The sequence below is a fragment of the Bubalus kerabau genome, chromosome 23 (assembly GCF_029407905.1).
Source record: "Bubalus kerabau isolate K-KA32 ecotype Philippines breed swamp buffalo chromosome 23, PCC_UOA_SB_1v2, whole genome shotgun sequence".
In the NCBI taxonomy this organism is placed as follows: domain Eukaryota; kingdom Metazoa; phylum Chordata; class Mammalia; order Artiodactyla; family Bovidae; genus Bubalus; species Bubalus kerabau.
In genome coordinates, this window is record NC_073646.1 from 12,576,168 (window position 1) to 12,595,600 (window position 19,433).

General features: G+C 42.8%; 1 long non-coding RNA gene across 1 annotated transcript; it reads right to left on the reverse strand.

Moving 5' to 3' along the window:
* Positions 1–487: 487 nt before the first annotated feature.
* On the reverse strand, positions 488–11,020 carry LOC129637354 (uncharacterized). Its single transcript, XR_008707444.1, has 3 exons — positions 10,908–11,020; positions 9,591–9,830; positions 488–810 (listed from the first exon to the last, which is right to left on the reverse strand). It is a non-coding gene; the product is annotated as an uncharacterized LOC129637354 (long non-coding RNA).
* Positions 11,021–19,433: the final 8,413 nt, after the last annotated feature.

Here is a 19,433-nt window from a genome sequence, read left to right on the forward strand (position 1 = left end):
CTGGACCACTGGGGAAGTCCAGAGGAGGGCACTTTCACAGCAGCAGTGAGGGCAAGCCAAAGCAAGTCAGAGTCATAATTGCATCTGGTGAGGGTTTAAATTTTGCACAAGATGAAATTCATAAAACTACCACAAAGGAGGCCACCTGGCTGTTAGGTGGATGAAATGTGTGGGTAGAGAGCACACACACATGCTCAACACACACACACACACACACACACACACTGATTTCCTGCTATCCCCCACACTTGCTAATAAGGTGCTGAGTTGTTTTCTTTTAAGCATCCTCCCATGTCACAACCCACCCCGAAATGTGGTTTTATTATCCAAATCATTGCTATGTTTGTTGCCACACTTTTTAATGCCTCCAATATTGTGTTAAGAACTACAGATCTCTTCCAGCTGTCTGGTATAAAAAAATACTGGCTTGCTGTACCTGCCTTAGAGATTAAATTTTTTTAATTGGCTAACACTATGATCTCCTGTGTATGTGTAGGCAGTTAAGGGTGTTATTAAAATGAGATGGTGTTTTGCTCTTTACATATGACATGCTGATGCAAGCAAATTGACCCCCCAAAGACACAACCAGGACCTTCTCTCAGCAACTTTTCCAGCATCTCCTCCCAATGTCTTGATGTACTTTTCAAATTAGGCTCCTAAGTCCTTTCTGGTCTTGCCTCTTCTTTTTTTTTTTTTTCTCCAGGAATAGGAGCACCACGGGGCTTCCCTGGTGGCTCAATGGTACAGAATCTGAGAATCCATCTGCCAATACAGGGTACTTGGGTTTGACCCCTGGGTCGGGAAGATCTCCTGGAGAAAGAAATGGCAACCCACTCCAGTATTCTTGGCTGGGAAATCCCATGGACAGAGGAGCCAGGTGGGCTCCAGCCCTTGGGGTCACAAAGAGTCAGATACAACTTAGTGACTTAACAACAGCAAGGAGCACCAGAATTTTGGGCAAGCCAGTTGCAGAAGATGACACTGGATTTATTTCATGGACTTTTTTTCTATCTTCCTTGACATCAATATAAAAAAGCACATACACATAGATTAGTTTTATTTTTTTCAGTTCAAGAAAAAGATTCTCCTCTGTTGACAAATAGCAAGGAAGAGACCTAACTGCACGAACTGAAATACAATACTTTTGCGTCAGGAGATCATCTATATTACGCTGGATTTTCCGTTTTCAACAAATATGCCTTTTGGCCCCTATTCCCAAGAACACATCTGCTTGGTAGATGTTACACTACCCTGTTGTCTCCCTGGAGGCCAAGCAGACACATTTTGCTGAAGCTGCTTCTAATGCCAACCTTTTTGCTCTCTGTTAAGTGGTGACAGTCCAGGCTTGCATTCTCTGGCTAACATCATTTACAGAAAATTCACCCCCCAGCTGAACCGCAGAACTCTCCAGTGAGGACAGATCAGTGGTTTTGAGATTTTCTGAGTCAATTTAAGGTAAACGCATTCCTGAGGTTTAGCACAACCGTCTTTGCTCATCATGGTGGGGGGAGGCAGGATGGAGGCTACTACCTTAGCACCAGATATGCACACAGACACATGTTCACAAGTTTAGCTGTATTGGTACTGGGGGAAAAATAGTCAGGGACTTCCCTGGTGGTTCAGCGACTAAGAATCTGCCTTGCAATGCAGGGGACACAGGTTCGACCCCTGGTTGGGGATCTATGACCCCATGAGGTGTGGAGCAACTAACCCTGCAAGCCGCAGCTACTGAACCCGCTCACTCCAGAGCCATGACTAGAGTCCATTCAGCACAATGAAAAATCCTGTGTGATGCAAGGAAGATTGCAGGTGCTACAGCTAAGACCCAATGCAGCCAAATAAATATCTTAAAAAAAAAAAAAAAAAAAGACACACATGACATTCCCTCACTATCGGTAAGAGGCACTTTTCAGCTGACCCACAAGAGCAGCCAGACTCTGGTCCCAAAATGTGGGTGATCAGCACAACCGTTTGGGGGGGCTTTTAAAGAACACAGATTCTGGGGCTAGTGAACATGAGATCTAGTTGGGCAAAGAGCCCTCTCCCCTTCTTCTGGCAACAGGACACATTTCTTGGGTGAAACTCATTTACGTGACTTTGTGCTAAGTCAATTCAGTCATGTCCACTCTTTGTGACCCTATGGACAGTAGCCCACTAGGCTCCTCTGTCCATGGGATTCCCCAGGCAAGAATACTGGAGTAGGTGCCATTTCCTCCTCCAGGGGATCTTCCTCTGGGGATCGAACTTGGGTCTCTTATGTCTCCTGCATTGGCAGGCAGGTTCTTTACCACCAGTACCACCTAGGTGGAGTCAGCACTGACATTTCTGCCACAGGAATGGACACATGACTCAAGCTTCACCTCTCAGAGCACTGTAACTTTCTGAATATTGATTGGTTCAAAGATGGGCATGTGACCCAAGCTAGACCAATCAGATAGCTCTCAGAGAGCTTTGCTGAAACCACCTGAAAAGAAATACACTCCTATCTTTATGGATCAATAGCATAAAGGCAAGGTGAGACAGGGCTGCTGGTGGCTATCATTTCATCACATGGGGAGCCCAGGAATGAAGCCAAATGAGAAGATATGAGACCCAGAAGACAGAGGAAAGAAAGAGGTTCTTTTAAAAAATTTTATTTATTTATTTTTGGCAGCACTGGAATTTTGTTCCTACACGTGGACTTTCTCTGAGTTGTGGCTAGCAGGGGATCTTCACTGCTGTGGCTTCTCTTGTGGAGCACGGGCTCAGTAGCTGTGGCCTGTGGGCCCTAGAGCACAGGCTCAGGAGTTGTGGCACATGGGCTTATTTGCTTGATGGCATGTGGGATTTTAGTTCCCAGATGTGGAATCAAATGCGAAAACACCCACATTGGCAGGTGGATTCCTATCCACTGCACCACCAGGGAAGTCTCAGGAAAGAGAGATTCCTGAAGGCAGCATTTGAGTCCTTGCATCTAGCCTCACCTAAACCTAACCTTGGAGTTTTTAACTTTCTGAATAAATCTTCCCAATTCTTCCCCCCCCCCCCTTTGGCTTAAGTTAGTTTCATTTGATTTTCTGTTATTTTCAAAGTCATACTGTTGAACACATATGTATTCTCATGATCACTCTGTTTGAAAGCCACTGAATCAGTGACGATGATTTCTAAACTTTAGAATGAATACGATTCAGGCTCAGACAGAAGGCTTTACAAAATGCCGATTTCTGGATATTTCCTAGAGATTCTGATTCAGAAGGATGAAGCCCAGAAATCTGCATTTGCTAAGCACTCTAGGTGATTCTCACATGCGACCATACTTTACGAAATGACAGAACTAGAATATCTTTATAGGCTACAGCTTCAGAATGTAGGAAGGTGATTACTTGATTGGGTGCTTACTATGAGCCATATCTCTGGATCAGGTCCTGAACTTAACCTCATTTAACCCCCAGAACAATCTAGTGAGGTCCCTTCAAATAGAAATCTCTCTCTCTCCCCTTAGGTGCGTGAAATGATTTTGAAGTAGAACAGCGATTCTACTCTTTAAATAAAGACAGGTAGGTACAAGAAATAAATGAACCCACTAAATTTTTATTGACTTTCCAGATGCGGACAATTCCAGGGATACGTGTAATTAGGAGAACTTAATTGATTTCTTCCATGGAACTACTGGTCTTATACACATGAGCAAGAAAAGATAATGAATCTTTCAATAGACAGAATCATTAGCAGGTTTAGAGTCTAAGTAGCAAATGCGGGAGCTGAAGCCATGAGAAACTATCATCATATCAGCCATGTTTCAAATCATCCTGTTTTGTGAAAACTTGGAACTGAAGAAGCTCGTCCTAGATAATGGTTTTTGTGCTTTTGGCGTCTGGTTTTGAGTTTAAACTTGTAAGAATGATCGCCTGAGACTGTGTTCTACAGAAGACCCTGAGGTGAGAATTCATATATAATTCATTTATGAAGGAAGTACTTCCCATAAAGGAAAGACTAGAAGCCAAGCACAAGTATGATTGTAGACGAAGTTCCACAGAGGGTAACTCCAGCCTGATTCCGCAGGGGACGCTGGAATGTAAGCTGTCCCTCAGAGTTTATTCTGACCCAAGTCAAGAGAGCTGGAATTTCATACTCTTGTATTCATAAGTGGGCTTCCCTGATAGCTCAGTTGGTAAAGAATCTGCCTGCAATGCAGAAGACGCTGGTTCGATTCCTGGGTTGGGAAGATCTGCCAGAGAAGGGATATTCATAAAGTCCCTGACCAAAGGGAGGTACTCTCTGAGTACTTCTGGTTTAAAACATCCAATCAAATCTGCTCCAGTAGCCTTTTTTTTTCTTTCTCTAATGACTTCCTTGTGCACAGCAACGGAAGCAAAAGCCCAGCAATGCAGGCAAGGGTCACAGGACATGGTCAAAGGAAGCCAAGGGAATCTGGGTAGGATACCAACAGCACTGGGTCCAATAACACTGGTTCTGTTGCTGACTTGATACATCTAGTCATTTGTATCCATGTTATGAATTCACCAAGCGACAACTAGTGGATGACAGACACTGGGTTTTTAACATGACCCTGATTTAATTTAAGAATGGTGGCTGATTCATTTTGATATTTGGCAAAACTAATACAATTATGTAAAGTTTAAAAAATAAAAAAATTAAAAAAAAAATGCTAAAAAAAAAAAAAAAAAAAGAATGGTGGCTGAATGGTAAAGAATCTGCCTATAATGCAGGAGATGCAGGAGACCCAGACTCAATCCTTGCATCAGGAAGATCCCCTGGAGGAGGAAATGGCAACCCACTCCAGGATTCTTGCCTGGAGAATCCCATAGATAGAGGAGCCTGGTGGGCCACAGTCTATGGGATCACAAAGACTGTGGACACACCACCTCCAGCACCACCACCACCACGATCTAATTTGAGAATTCAAGATTAGGAAGTATCCTTCAGGTGGCTATCTTTAAAACATGCCCATCTTTTAATATTTTTGTGCCTCAAATGTGCATAAAATAAACACAGACTTTGTTTTTTTCATTAATGTTGTCTCACTCAATAAAGTATGAGTAAGCTAAGTTGAAGAATTCATATATTTTCCGTGGGAATCAATAAAGCCATATTTGATTAAAGAAAACTTGCTGATTTATTAAATGACGAAAGTAAGGCATGCCATAAAAAATCAAGTAAGAAATGAAAAAATTATACGGAAAAATCTCCCTCTTAAGTAGCACTGCCTACAGGTAACCAAATTTTAGTGGCCCATCCTATTTACTTATTCCACTGTTTATTTAGCCAGCCTTCTATTTATGGACATTTATGTTGTTTCCAAGTTTTCACTAATACAATGTCACAATGAACTTTTTTGTCTAGAGTCTTGTATACAAGGATACTAGTATCTTGTGCACAAAGATAGATTCCTTAAAGGAGAATTGTTGACTGAAAAGATATAAGCACCCCAGCATTCACAGCTGCACTATTTACAACAGCCAAGTCATGGAAGCTATATGTCCACCTGCAGATGAATGGATAAAGAATGTATGTGCATACATACAGACACACACGATGGACTACTGCCCTGAAGATGGGCTCTAAAGAATGTCCCAGGAAAAGAATATAATTCACCGGCTTTTCCTACCTTCACAATATTGTACAACCATCACAGTTCTCTAGTTTCAGAACAGTTTCATCACTTCAAAAAGAGAATCATTGTTAACCACTTTTGTGTGGTACTGAGCGAGCATCCGGAGAAGGAGATGGCACCCCACTCCAGTACTCTTGCCTGGAGAATCCCATGGATGGAGGAGTCTGGTAGGCTGCAGTCCATGGGGTCGATAAGAGTCGGACACGACTGAGCGACTTCACTTTCACTTTTCACTTTCATGCATCGGAGAAGGAAATGGCAACCCACTCCAGTGTTCTTGCCTGGAGAATCCCAGTGACGGGGGAGCCTGGTGGGCTGCCATCTATGGGGTCGCACAGAGTTGGACACGACTGAAGTGACTTAACAGCAGAGTGAGCGTCCCCTGCTTGTTGGATGTTTCGGGGGAGGAACAACATACATTTTGAGTAGAAAGAATGACCCTTGTTGAGATTAGGTTCTGATAATTTTTTTTCTTCTGTGTTATAGAGCTTCTAGGACTTCATGGGCTCCCTTGAGCACTCGGAGACTTGCCAAATGTGCTATTCCAAAAAAGAGTCCCTACTGGCCTGAATAATTTAAAACCCTGGGCTGGGATCCTGGGTGAAGATACGTGGTTCACTCTTACATTTTCCTTTTCCCCTTCTAGCTTCGTTTTCCATTTCATTCTAACATGTAGCCCCACGAACTGTGTGTTCCTTGGCTCCACTTCTTTCTTCAAAGTGTTCTCTCTGTCCAAGATACACTTTCCCTGGGACATCCTACACTTTCTTCAAAGCCCATCTTCAGGATCACCTCCTCTGTGAAGTCTTCCTTGATATTTCTCCCCTTCTCCCATTTGTACCCAGAGGACATTGTTTAAACCTCTTCTTTCAGACAATATGCTATTGGAATGACTTAACTGTGTATCTGTCTTTCTCCATCTCATTGTGAACTTTCTGTTGGTAGAGACACTGCCCTCTTCATCTCTGAGCTGCCCCATACCTCCTAGCATAATACATGTTTACTGAACTGGATTTGAACCAGGGAACATGTTAATATGAATTTCGATAACATTTTATTTAAAAAAGTTATCTCAGGGGAAAAAATGATTCATATTATTGGGGTAAAAAATATCTGCCTTTAGGGTTCTTCTGGATGAAGCAAACCAAAATCTATTTAGATTAACTTAGGTGTAAGTGGCGGAGAAGGCAATGGCATCCCCCTCCAGTACTCTTGCCTGGAAAACCCCACGGACAGAGGAGCCTGGTGGGCTGCAGTCCATGGGGTCGCTAAGAGTCTGACACAACTGAGCTACTTCACTTTCACTTTTCACTTTCCTGCATTGGAGGAGGAAATGGCAACCCACTCCAGTGTTCTTGCCTGGAGAATCCCAGGGACGGGGGAGCCCGGTGGGCTGCCGTCTCTGGGGTCGCACAGAGTCGGACACGACTGAAGCGACTTAGCAGCAGCAGCAGCAGCAGTCGTTTGCTAGAATGGTGGCAGAGACCAGGCACGAGGCCGTGAACAAGGCTGCCACAATCTCTGTCCTCATACTACTTTCAGTCTAGTTCCGAAGCATTAATATAACGGGCCTTTTCACCTTCATTCTCCCTCAGTCCACGTTTCTTAGTTCAAGTTCTTGAGAGGGACTCTAGAACTGCCTAATTGACTTTAGGCACGTTTCTCATTGATTGGATCCTTCTGATCAGTCGTCTGGGGCCACCTCTGACCAGGTTGCAGAGGGTGGGAAAGCAGAGACTCTTCTCTGAAGAGGGTCAAGGGCTGCTTAGGCATTCAAATGTACCTCTTGTAAAAAAACAAAACAAAACAAAACAAAAAATCCCTTATTCTACATGATTTGCAAATACGTTGCTTATGATTCACTTTCTACCCTTTAAGGCATCTGATTCCAAAGATGACTCCAATAAAGAAAAAGCCATTTCACATTATGATGGGAACATCTTAGGCAGCTGGGAGAAGCCGGCACAATTACTGCTTTAATTTGAAAGTTCTGCCTGAGCAATTAGCTCAGAGTTGGGACCTTGGAGAGCATCAAGCTCCGCTGACCTGTTTTCCAGAGGAAAAAACTGAGGCCTGAAGTAGGGAAATCATTTAGTTAAGATCAAGGACCTGTGAGCATAGGGGTGTTAGGAATGGAACTCAGAAGGCTGCTGTTATTGAGATGCTTGATCTTCTCTTTTCATCTACCCTCACCCATTCCTCCTCTTTTTCTTTCCTTTCAGATTTTTGTGTTTGTGTGTGTGTGGCTGCGCTTACCTGGCATTGAGATCTTAGTTCCCCAACTGAACTCGTATCCCCTGCAGTGGAAGGGTGGAGTCTTAACCACTGGACCGCCAGTGAAATCCCCACTAAACACATTTTTGATTACTTTTCTTAAATAGGTTAAGTGCACAGATGGTTTAAAAAACAGCACACAGAGGAATTCCCTGGTGGCCCAGTGGTTAAGAATCTGGCTTCCAATGCAGGGGATAGAAGTCTGATCCATGTACTGTAACTAAGACCCAATATAGCTGAATAACTAAATGCTAAAATAAAATAAAAGATAAAACACTACACAAAAGTATAAGGAGGAAAGTAAATTTTCCCTCCTTTCTAGTTCCTATCCTTAGAGGTCTAGTATATCTTTCCAGAAATGGTTCATATATTCTAACAATAAGTGTGTTTTTATTTTTGCCTTGCTTTTTTTTACCCTATCTTGAAAAGTTTTGTGTGTATAAATATATATATTTAATATATGTATTATATTTTATATATTTAAATATATTTTATAAGATATATATTTAAAATTTATAATATATATTTAAATATTTAAAATATTTTTAAAAATATTTTTTATATTTAAATATATTTTATATGTAATATATATTAAATATATATTAATTTACATATTTAACATCCTGGAGATCAGTAAGGCATACATGTACAAGCAGAAGCAGGAAATCAGAGTCAGAAGAGATTAGGAGAAATAGAAATCCCTATTGATCATGAGGTGGGTGGAGGTGGGAGTTAATGCTGGATTTCCCATTATGTGGAGATGGCATTTGAATTATTTTACTCAAATTACAAGGGGCATGGTGGCCCTGGTAAGCAATAGGATTTGGAAGAGGACTTCCAAGGGGTAGCACTTAGGTTTCCCAGGCACTTTCCCTGTTCCTTTAGACCTTCCTATTTGATCTCTGTCCTGAATAGGTGGCTAAGCTGGTTACGGCCTCTGAAGATACTATTGAGCATCAGAGTTGGTACAGCTGATACTGATGGAGGAGATTGCTCTTTTGCCCTTGGTCAATATTTGGAGCCTAGGCAGTTCATCACCAAGCCCTCCTGAGTCCACCTATGCACTCAATTAGTCCTCTGCCATGACCTTAGATTATGTATGTATGTGTTAGTTGCACAGTCGTGTTTGACTCTTTGCGACCCCATGGACTGTAGCCCACCAGGCTCCTCTGTCCATGGGATTCTCCAGGCAAGAATACTGGAGTGGGTAGCTAGTCCCTTTTCTAGGGGATCTTCCTGACCCAGGGACTGAACTCAGGTCTTCTGCATTACATGCAGATTCTTTACCATCTGAGCCACCAAGGAAGCCCCTAGATTACTGCCTTTCTCCTTTTCCCCTGAAATAAAGCAAATGATTGCCTGCTTCCAGCACTGATTCTCCTGGTCTGTTCTCCAAGAGGCAGGCAGAGCCACCCTTCAAAAATGCAAACCTTGATCAGGTCACACTTGCTTCAAGGCTGCCCTAGCACCTTCCGGTTAAAATTCAACCTGTCCCCCAATCCTGTTAGCTCTGGGCCTTGGCTACCTCTCGGCCATAACCTCCACCCTTCCCTGCCCTCCTGCCTTTTTGCCTAGCTCTCTAATGAGTGACCCTTATCTGGAAGTCAGTGTTGGCATGACTGCCTGTATTAGTTTCCTCTTACTGTTGTAACAAATTACCGCAAATTTAATGTTTTTAAACAAGAAAAATGTATTTTCTTACATTTCTGGAGGCCAGAAGTCCAAACTGAGTCTTAATGAGCGAAAATCAAGGTGTCGGCAAAACTGATTCCTTTTGGCAGCTCCAGGGGGAGAATCTATTCTTTGCCTTTTCCTCTCCGAGTGTCCTTTCTCAGCTTCCTGGACTTGTGGATCCTTCCTTCCTCTTCAAAGAGCACTACTCCAATGCTCCCGTCATCACATTTAGGTTCCCTTTTCTGCAGTCAAATCTTCCTCTGTCTCCCTTTTATAAGAACATTGCTGATTACATTGAAGGCCCATTTGGATAATCCAGGGTAATTGCTGCATCTCAAGGTCCTTAACTTAATTACATCCACAAAGTCCCTTTTGCTAAGTACTGAGTTTCAGGGGCGGGTAGAACTTGGATAGGTAACATGGTCCTTGGCACAAAGTAATCATTCAATAAAGAATTGTTAAGTGAATGAAAGGCAGTTGGATTCAAGATAAGGACCTAGGGAGTTGGATATCTTCGGGGGCCATTATTCAGCCCACCACCACACCTTCTTGAATCCCAGGATACAGTAAATGTATTAAACTTTCCCCTGGTTCCCACAGGATGCTATACTTTTCCAGCTGTAGCATCTGTTAACATGCATATAATGATCTGTGAGGCAAGGACTTGTTATATACTCACCAATTCTCTTACCTCCTCTGAGAGCATAGGGAGACTACATTTCCCAGCCTCCTTTGTGCTTAAGTTGGGACCATGGGATCGAGTTCAGCTAACGGAATATGGTGGGAATGATGTGTGCCCCATTCAGCCATGGCCTTACGTTGCCTCCCTCAATCCTTCTGTTCTTTCATTCACATGCATGGCTCCACTTGGTATCCACATGGCTTAGGGTAAATGATTTCAGGATGGTGGAGCTACATGATGGGAGGAACTGGGATTCCTAAGTCATCATTTACTACAGATCTTGGGCTTGTGTTTTCTAGCAGATGTCCTATCCTGACTAATAAGTTTGCTCTCTTGTTTCTTTTCTTTACCAAAATATAGGCTGTATCTTATTTCCCCCCCTGTCCCTAGCACAGTGCTTGGCACAAAGTGATCATTCAATAAAGGATTGTTAAGTGAATGAGCGGCATTGGATTCAAGATGGGGACACAAAGGGTTAGGTGACACTAGGGGGAAGTGTAATTTTCACTGTGAGAAATGAGGTCTGAACTGAAGCCATGACAATGGGGATGAAAGGAGAGGAAGGACCCGATATTTGTTTAGGAAGAAGGTCTGGCAGAATGTGATGATTAACAGGACATGGACATTGAGATAAAGGATGGCATCGAAGACCTTCCACTTTACCAGTATGGACACATGGCTGGACATTAATGCACTGAAATTTCAAATGTCCGAGTTCAGTTCAGTCTCTCAGTCGTGTCCGACTCTTTGCAATCCCATGGACTTCAGCACGCCAGGCTTCCCTGTCAACTCTGTCAACAAATTTTGGGATAATTTGTTACATGTTAAAAACTGATACAATCTCACTTATAGGCATTTATCTGAACAGAGAGATATGGGCCTGGGGAGTATACAGTTGGGACATTATCATCTAGTCTCAGTTGATTCCTAGGGATAAGCCTAGTTATTTTAATATAGCTAGCAGGAAAATTCATGACCCCCCAAACCTATTTTGGTTTCACAGTATAGTTGGAGGGACTTCAATTATTCAGATACTTGCTTCAACCTACCATTTTACTTGTAAATGGAAGCTACTGTGATGTTTTAAAATTAGTCCCAGACTCTGGGATTTCATCTATAGTAAAATAACCAAAAATTGGGAAGGGTAGGTTTGCCAATTTTTCTCTGGTAGAAAATATTTTTAAAAATAACACACACATACACACTAAATGGGCTTCCCTTGTGGCTCAGACAGTAAAGAATCTGCTTGCAATGCAGGAGACCCAGATTTGATCCCTGGGTTGGGAAGATCCTTTGGAGAAGGGGATCACAACCCACTCCAGTATTCTTGCCTGAAGAATTCCATGGACAGAGGAGCCTGGAGGCCTACAGTTCATGGAGTGGCGAAGAATCAGATACAACTGAGTGACTAACAATTTCACTTTCACACACTAAATGGAAACTAATGTGGAGTAAGTCCAACATACTTTACTTTAGAAAGTAAATTGTAATACAAAAATAATATATAACAATTAAAATATGTGTTATTTTGAACACTTATTTCATCAGTCTTACTTTTTCTCAGTTTTCTAAATGGCCCAGTGAAAACCTCAACACATATTGGTATTATTCTTCAGACTAGCTTTTGAGAACTACTCCCCGTCCCTCTGTTTTCTGGTTGCGTTGCTAGGCATGCAGGATCTTAGTTCCCTGATCAGGGATAGAACCCATCCCTGCAGTGGAAGGGTGGCATCTTAACTACTGGATCACCAGGGAAGTCCTGAGAACTACTTTTAAAGAGCATCTACCAAAATTTTTCCTGCTCAATTTCTGAGAATGCTTAGATATATTTAACTTAAATTAACATTCTCAAATGTCACCACCTCTGGGAAGTCCTCCTTTTCTGTGTTGGTGGAGCTAAACATCATCTTCTAAGTTTTTTAAGATGAGAAATGACCTCTGAGAAATGGAGCATTTCTTGCTATATCAGTAAACAAAGGATGTCACACTTATCAAGCATTGCAGCCTCCATGGATGGTGAGTGGGTAAGCCCTGAAAGAACTCAGGAAGCAAAGAATACCTGCCATCTAGCAGCCATCAGATGGCAGCCACTCCCTACAGTGAGCCCTGAGGAACTCAGGATACGGAAACACAGGAAACTGGCCTATCAAAGGACCGATTTCAGTGAGCCAGATTCTTGCATCTTCCCATACATAGAAAAGCGCGAAATTCCTTAACTTGGGATACCTGGTTTCAATTTACAATAATCTTTTAAGATTTAGACTATCTGCCTTTTTGCAAAACTTTACTATATAACCTACACCTAATGCTGCACCCATCCCCATCCCAGCTCCGCCCCCCACCCCCCAGGGTTACTTGAGATGTTGCCTCCTGAGCTTGAAGTCCTAAACTCCCATCAAATAAAACATAATTCTCAACTTTTAGGTTGTGAATATTTTTTAAGTCAACACCGCTGCTTCTGCTGGAGTTGCATTGCCTATATACAGGACTGGTTATATAATCGGTTGGACCCTGTGTTCAAAAATCACTTGGAATTTCAAGAAGGCAACTGTAGAGCATTCAACAAAGCACGGAGCCTTCCCCAAGCATGGAGCCTTGTTGTAGGGCTATACAGACTGCATGCCCAGGAAGCCTGCCCTGCCTCTATATTCTATCTCGATCTGCAGATGTTGAGGTCCTGAAAGCAAGACTCTTGTCTCAGTCATCTGTCTCCTTACTTCCGGGTGTAGTGCCTGACGCACTGTAGACCTTTCAGATTTACTGTATTAAGTGATGGTTTCACTGCTAAGTGTGAAACTGAATAAAGGAAATCTCTTTTAAAATGGAGTCTGGAGGCCAGAAAGGGAACCTCTCAGGCACTACCACTTCATTAAACCACAACCCCAACAGGAAGAGACATACCTTGCATTTCCGGAGGAAGGTGTCTCTCTTCCCTACCACCTCAGCCTGAGGAAGATTTTTCCCCACCCAGCAACAGGCCCAGCCAATGAGAACTGCCCAAACTCAGCCAATAGGAAGCCAGCACCACCCTGGACTCTCTGGATCTTCCATGGTGACTTTTGCTGCATGGAATGTGGTGCTATTGGTAAAGAACCCACTTGCCAATGCAGGAGACATAAGACACACAGGTCGATCCCTGGGTGGGAAAGATCCCCTGAAGGAGGAAACAGCAACCAACTCTAGTATTCTTGCCTGGAGACTCCCATGGACAGAGGGACATAGCAGGTTACTTTGTCCGCTGGACTTAGATAGAACGTTTGCATATCCCACATTGCAATTCTCTGATATTCACAAACTAACCCATTTTGCTGGTAAAATAAGTGGCACTGTTATTTTCAAGGTCAACATCAGGTTACATTCACTGTGCTTTTTATCACTCTACACAAAGTATGGAGTGTCTGTTACAGGTCTGAGGAGAGGCACCATTCTTATCCCCCCATTTATAGGTGAGGAAACTAAGGCTTAGAAAGCCGAAGTGATTTGAGATCATCAAACTCATTTGAGAAACTGCTGGGATTTAAACATAAGCAAGATTCAGTGTTTTTTTTTTTTTGTTTGTTTTGTTTTTTTGCCCCAAGGGGATGTTTTGTAAACAGTTTTTGGTTGTCATCCTGAGAGTTGGGCTTCTTTGATGGCTCAGATGATAAAGATAAAGGCAACCTGGGTTCAGTCCTTGCGACGGGAAGATCTCCTGGTGAAGGGAATGGCAAGCCACTCTAGTATTCTTGCCTGGAGAATTCCATGGACAGAGGAGCCTGGCGGGCTATATAGTCCATGGGGTCCTGAAGAGTTGTGCAGAACTGAGGGACTAACACTTTCACTTCTCAACTGGGAGGTACTTTTGACATCCAGGGGGTAGAATCCAGGGATGCTGCTAAACATCCTACAGAGAGCTAAATAACCATTCCAGTCATCAGTGCTGAAGCTGAGAAACTCTGTCCTGATACCAAAGGCCAAGTCTCCTCAATTCTGGTTTTCAGTACCAGCCACTTTGTATTCTTTTCTTTATTTGTATTTTATTAATAAAATTTTTATTATATTTATTACTTTTCTTAAATTGACTCTAAGTTGATATACTTGAAAGGACTACATCTGAAACATTGAAGCCATGTGTTTGATGTGACATCATTTTTTTCCTGATGTACATTGAAATAAATATGTCAATGAAAAGATGTTGCCTGCGTATCAGTAAACAAAGGATGTTGCCACCATCAAGCCACTATAGCTGCCCACTGCCAAGCTTTTAGCCATAGCATTGACCTGCAAGGGTGCCCCCAGAGGGAATTCAGGATTCAGAAAAGCAGGATACTGGCCCCAGACAGCTGAGGTGCACATCAAATGAATGATTTCAGTGAGCCCAGACTTTGCCAAAACCTTGGCTCTCTGTCCACTGATGCCAAATAGAAATACAGAGAGAGAGTTTGGAAGAAATAGAAAAGAGTAGCTTTATTACCTTTGCCAGGGGAAAGGAAAACAGCAGGCTAGTGCCTCAAGAACTGTGCTCCCTCTTTCTCGGGAATAGGGAAAGGTTTTATATCCTTCTGAAGGTCTTGCATTTTTTTTTTCTTGCAAAGTTTCAAAATGGCTATAGCTGGCATTAGACAACTCACAGCCGGGTCTTATGTCCCTGAAGTTATCGGCCCATGACCTGCATGTAGGGGGAAGTATGACAGGTGCAGAGCATCATCTACATGGAGAAAGAGAGGAATTAGCTTTGTGAAGGACAAATCCAGCTACAAGTGTTTGTTTGTTTGTAGTAACAGCTAAAGAATAACCAAGATTGTTTAACTCTTGTAGGCCGGTTTGACTAGCATGTACCTAAGGCTGTTCACCCATTTCTGTTTTTGCTGCAACAAATGCCCCTCTGTTAGTTAGTCCCTTTGTATCAGTGGAGGAAAGGAAACAGGTTTCATTCCTGTCTGGCTGAAGACTAAAACTTCAGTTTTGCTCCATTTGACAAATATCAGCTGCCTGGCCCAAGGGCCCATTTATCTCCTACATCAAGAGTCTTGTATTTTCCCAGACACAGAAAGGCACTAAATTCATTAACTTGAGATATCTGATTTTCTTTAATTAACAGTAATTTTTTTATGCTCCAATTGGTGCAGAAACCAGTAATTGAGAAACCAAGAACTCAGGTTTATTATGCCAGTGGACCCAGAGGAGTTAACACTCCAAGCTCTGAGCCCTGAACAAAGGGATTACAGAGTTTTTATAGACAGACTATAGTGGGCAACACTAGCTACTAATAGGCTGGTTTAAACTAAGGGGTTTCATGTGCACGCGGGAATAGCAGTCAAGATGGGGAGGGGGACGCCTGACTTTCACATGGACAGGGATGATTAAGCAGGATTGCAGGGGCTGGGCAGTTGCAAAGAGCAGGACAAAGGTGAGTGAGATAAGCTCCAGTTCCTAGTATTTTAAGTCCCCACTTTCTGAAACTACATGACCTACGTGATCCAGACTTTGCAAGCAGCAAGATGAGTTACAGAGGCAGGAGGAGCAGGAGGTTATGTAAAATTTTAACTTTTCCTCTTCACAATAACCTGGACTTTGTTGCAAAACTCCTGTATATCCAGCTTCCCTCCTTACCTCTTCAGAGCAGTCCCTCAGAGTGAGCTGAGAGTCTAGTCTTTCTGTCTTCCTGACTTGAAGTCCTTAGAATGTCCGCCAAATAAAATGTAATTCTCATCTTTTTAGGTTGTGCATTTTTTCCAGCCAACAAATATAAAACTATTAAAAAAAAATCTTTGTTGGGGGGACTTCCCTAGTGGTCCAGGGTTTAAGACTCCATGCTTCCACTGTAGAGGGCATGGGTTGACGCCTAGTAGGGGAACTAATCGGAGAAGGCAATGGCACCCTACTCCGGTACTCTTGCCTATAGAGTCCCAAGGATGGAGGAGCCTGGTAGGCTGCAGTCCATGGAGTCGATAAGAGTTGGACATGACTGAGTGACTTCACTTTTCACTTTGCACTTTCATGCATTGGAGAAGAAAATGGCAACCCACTCCAGTGTTCTTGCCTGGAGAATCCCAGGGACGGGGGAGCCTGGTGGGCTGCTGTCTATGGGGTTGCACAGAGTTGGACACGACTGAAGCGACTTAGCAGCAGCAGCAGGGGAACTAAGATCCCACGTGCCCCATGGTGCGTTCAAAAAATAAAAATAAGTAAATAAAAATATGCTAAAGTCACTTAAAAAATTCAAAAAATGATAATGTTGCAAACATATTCAATTTCTGAACTATTCTTTTAAATATTATGTTCATGGGATTGTTTTCATCAATTATTACTAATTTTTACTGAAAATAAATCTATGTCACTTTTTCTGCCTATTAAATGCATGGATCACAGTTAACATTGTGATGTTTTCTGAATTTAAATAAAAATATATTAAATAAAAAAAAATCTTTGTTGGAGTACCACCAAAAATCATCTCACACACTACCTCCTATCTGAGAGAACTGTATAGCAGACCCACTTTTCTTCTAATAAAACTTCTTATCTTTTCAGAACAAGGGAATAAAATATATCATTTCAGTATTTCACTTGAAACTGGCAGGGTGTTAGCTACATTTTGGCTTCTGTTGGAGAAGGTCATAGAGAGGATGTGACTTGAGAGCTAGACCTGGGCAATGAGAGGCTCCTGATTCTCCTTGGCCCTTGAAATGTACATTCCAGCCACTTTCCCCACACTAGAAGCTGTTCCAAGGATGCAAAAGTCTAAGTAAAAGGTTAAGACTGGCAGACGGGTGCAGATCTATTCCTCTTGCAGCCACTCAAGACAAACTCATCTGTAAATTCTCTTGTTTATTAATCCTGCTAATCTGAAGTGGCTGCTTCTTTCTCCTGTCTTCTCTCTCCGGAGATGGGCCAGTTTGGAATCTTACCTGGGAAGTTCCCTGAGGATTTAAACCAACAGCTTCTGTTTCAATGCTTTTTATTTATTTATTTATTTTTCTCAAGGCTAACAGTTGCTTAGAGACTACTTTGAAACCCCAAGGCACTGGATGAGGACAATTAACAAAGAACTCCTGGGAGTGAGGACCACTGCACAAATCATCTGATTTGCTGAGCTGCTTCTGGACATGGGTTACAAGTCCTGGTAAGTAAGCATCCTTCATTACAAGTCCTGTTAAGTGAACATCCTTCGTTACAACACTACCTCCACTAATTGTTGCAGGGCGGGGTGGAGCACAAATGCATTCTCCATGCTGCACACACTGCAGCCTGACAGCAGTAAGGCTGGAGCAAATGAGATTCTTCTTCAGATATTAAAAACCCCTGTGTTGTAAATAATGTCATCATCTCTTTCACAGAAAGCACTTTCATTAAGAGCTACATTTTAATTTCAACATATTTGCATGAATTCATTTGGGTAGTGGTAGGGGGTGGTGTTTAATAACGATTTTTCTCGTCCATGAACTTGCCAGGTGTTTCAATTAGGAAGTTTACAAACGCGCCCCACCCCTCATCCCCAGAAGCCCTGAAAGAAATATCTTCTCAATCACATGTTCCGAATGGGGGCACTCACCCAATAATCACACATCTGGTAGGAAGTAGTGAATCTATTTCCTGAGTTGACATACCTAGAGGAAATTGGCTTTTTTCCCTCTGAGGAGTAAAACGAAGATGACTCCCCTCTCCTCTAAGTATTTTTCCAATTCTTAGGAAATAGGCTTGGGCAGTATTCCAGGGGACACTGACAGCCACAGCAGGCGGGAGCAGGAAGGGAATTTGGTTGGGGCAAAGCTTACAGGGCTTCAGGTTTGAATCTGGCAAATAAGCCACGCAGAGTGGATTAGGTCTGCTTCTTCCCAAAGCCATTCCCTGCACTCTCTTTGTCACAAACAGGGGGCAGTCTCTGTTAATTAAAGCCAGCAGCAGCCTCCAGAGCCGGTCTCCTCTGAGGATCGGACTTAGATGTCCTGGTGACAGGCAATATTTTGCAGAGATTGGAGGCTGCTTCTGAAATAGACTTTTCAGTCTAGATTTCGTCTCTTTTTGCTAAGCTTTTTCTTTTTTTAATCAAATTTAGGAATGCCTTCAAACCTCTTTTGCAGAAAGGTATCTGTGATCCAGCCTTCTGTCTGGGTCTTGCCCTCAGCCCTCAGCCCTGATGTTTGCTGGGAAGTGTCATATGGGGGTGCAGTGGGGTAGGATGGCAGGAGACCTGGGATTAGGGGCCCGGCGCTCTGCATCCAGCTCTGCATTTCCCATCTGCTGGCTGTGTGACCTGGACAAAGCCCTTAACCTCTCTGAGCCTCACCTTCCTGGACTAAAGCAAATGTGTTAGAGCAGCCTTTCTCAATTCTGAATTCTTGTGTGAAAATATTCCAAACCCTCTGCACGTCTATCTCAGCCCTAAGAGTTCCTTTCCTCTCTTAAAGACAGGGTGTTGCATAAAAGATCTTAATTAGTTCACTAATTAGTCTGTAGGTATTTTGGGGGGCTTCCTCAGTGGCTCAGTGGTAAAGAACCTGCTTGCCAATGCAGGAGACTGGAGTTTCATCCCTGGTCTAGGAAAATCCCCTGGAGGAGGAAATGGCAACCCACTCCCATATTCTTGCCTGGGAAATCCATGGACAGAGGAGCCTGGTGGGCTATAGTCTTTGGGCAAGCGTTGGACATGACTTAGCGACTAAACAACAACAACAACAACAACAACATATTTTTAAAAGTGTTTCCCACATCCACATTGTTCTAGATGCTGGGGGACTCTTGCCAGAGTCAGCCTTTTCTGGCCTGGGCTTTATATTTCAATGTGGTATGACAGTAAAAAAAAGAAATAATAATATACTACCAACTGGATGGAGAGTGTGGAGGCCTATTTTAGGAAGGAGCTACCTGCAGTGGTTAGAACACAGGCTTCTGAGTCAAATTTCTTGGGTCAAATGTCAACAGCAGCACTTTTTTGCTATGTTTCCTTGGGCACCTGGTTTAATTGCTTTGGGCCTCAGTCTCTCCCTCTGTTGTGTGGGCTTGGAAAGATTACCTAACAGGGGGGAGTTAAATGAGATCAGTCACTCAATGGTTCAGCAGATATTCCCAGATTGTCTGCTAGATGTGAGGCACTGCTTTAAGTATCGTGAGGAGGTGATTTTACACAAGCAAGCTTAGTGGATATGTTATAGGCACTGGATAAATGTCAGCTGTGGTCAGCTCACACACCAATGCCTGCATTTGCAGAGA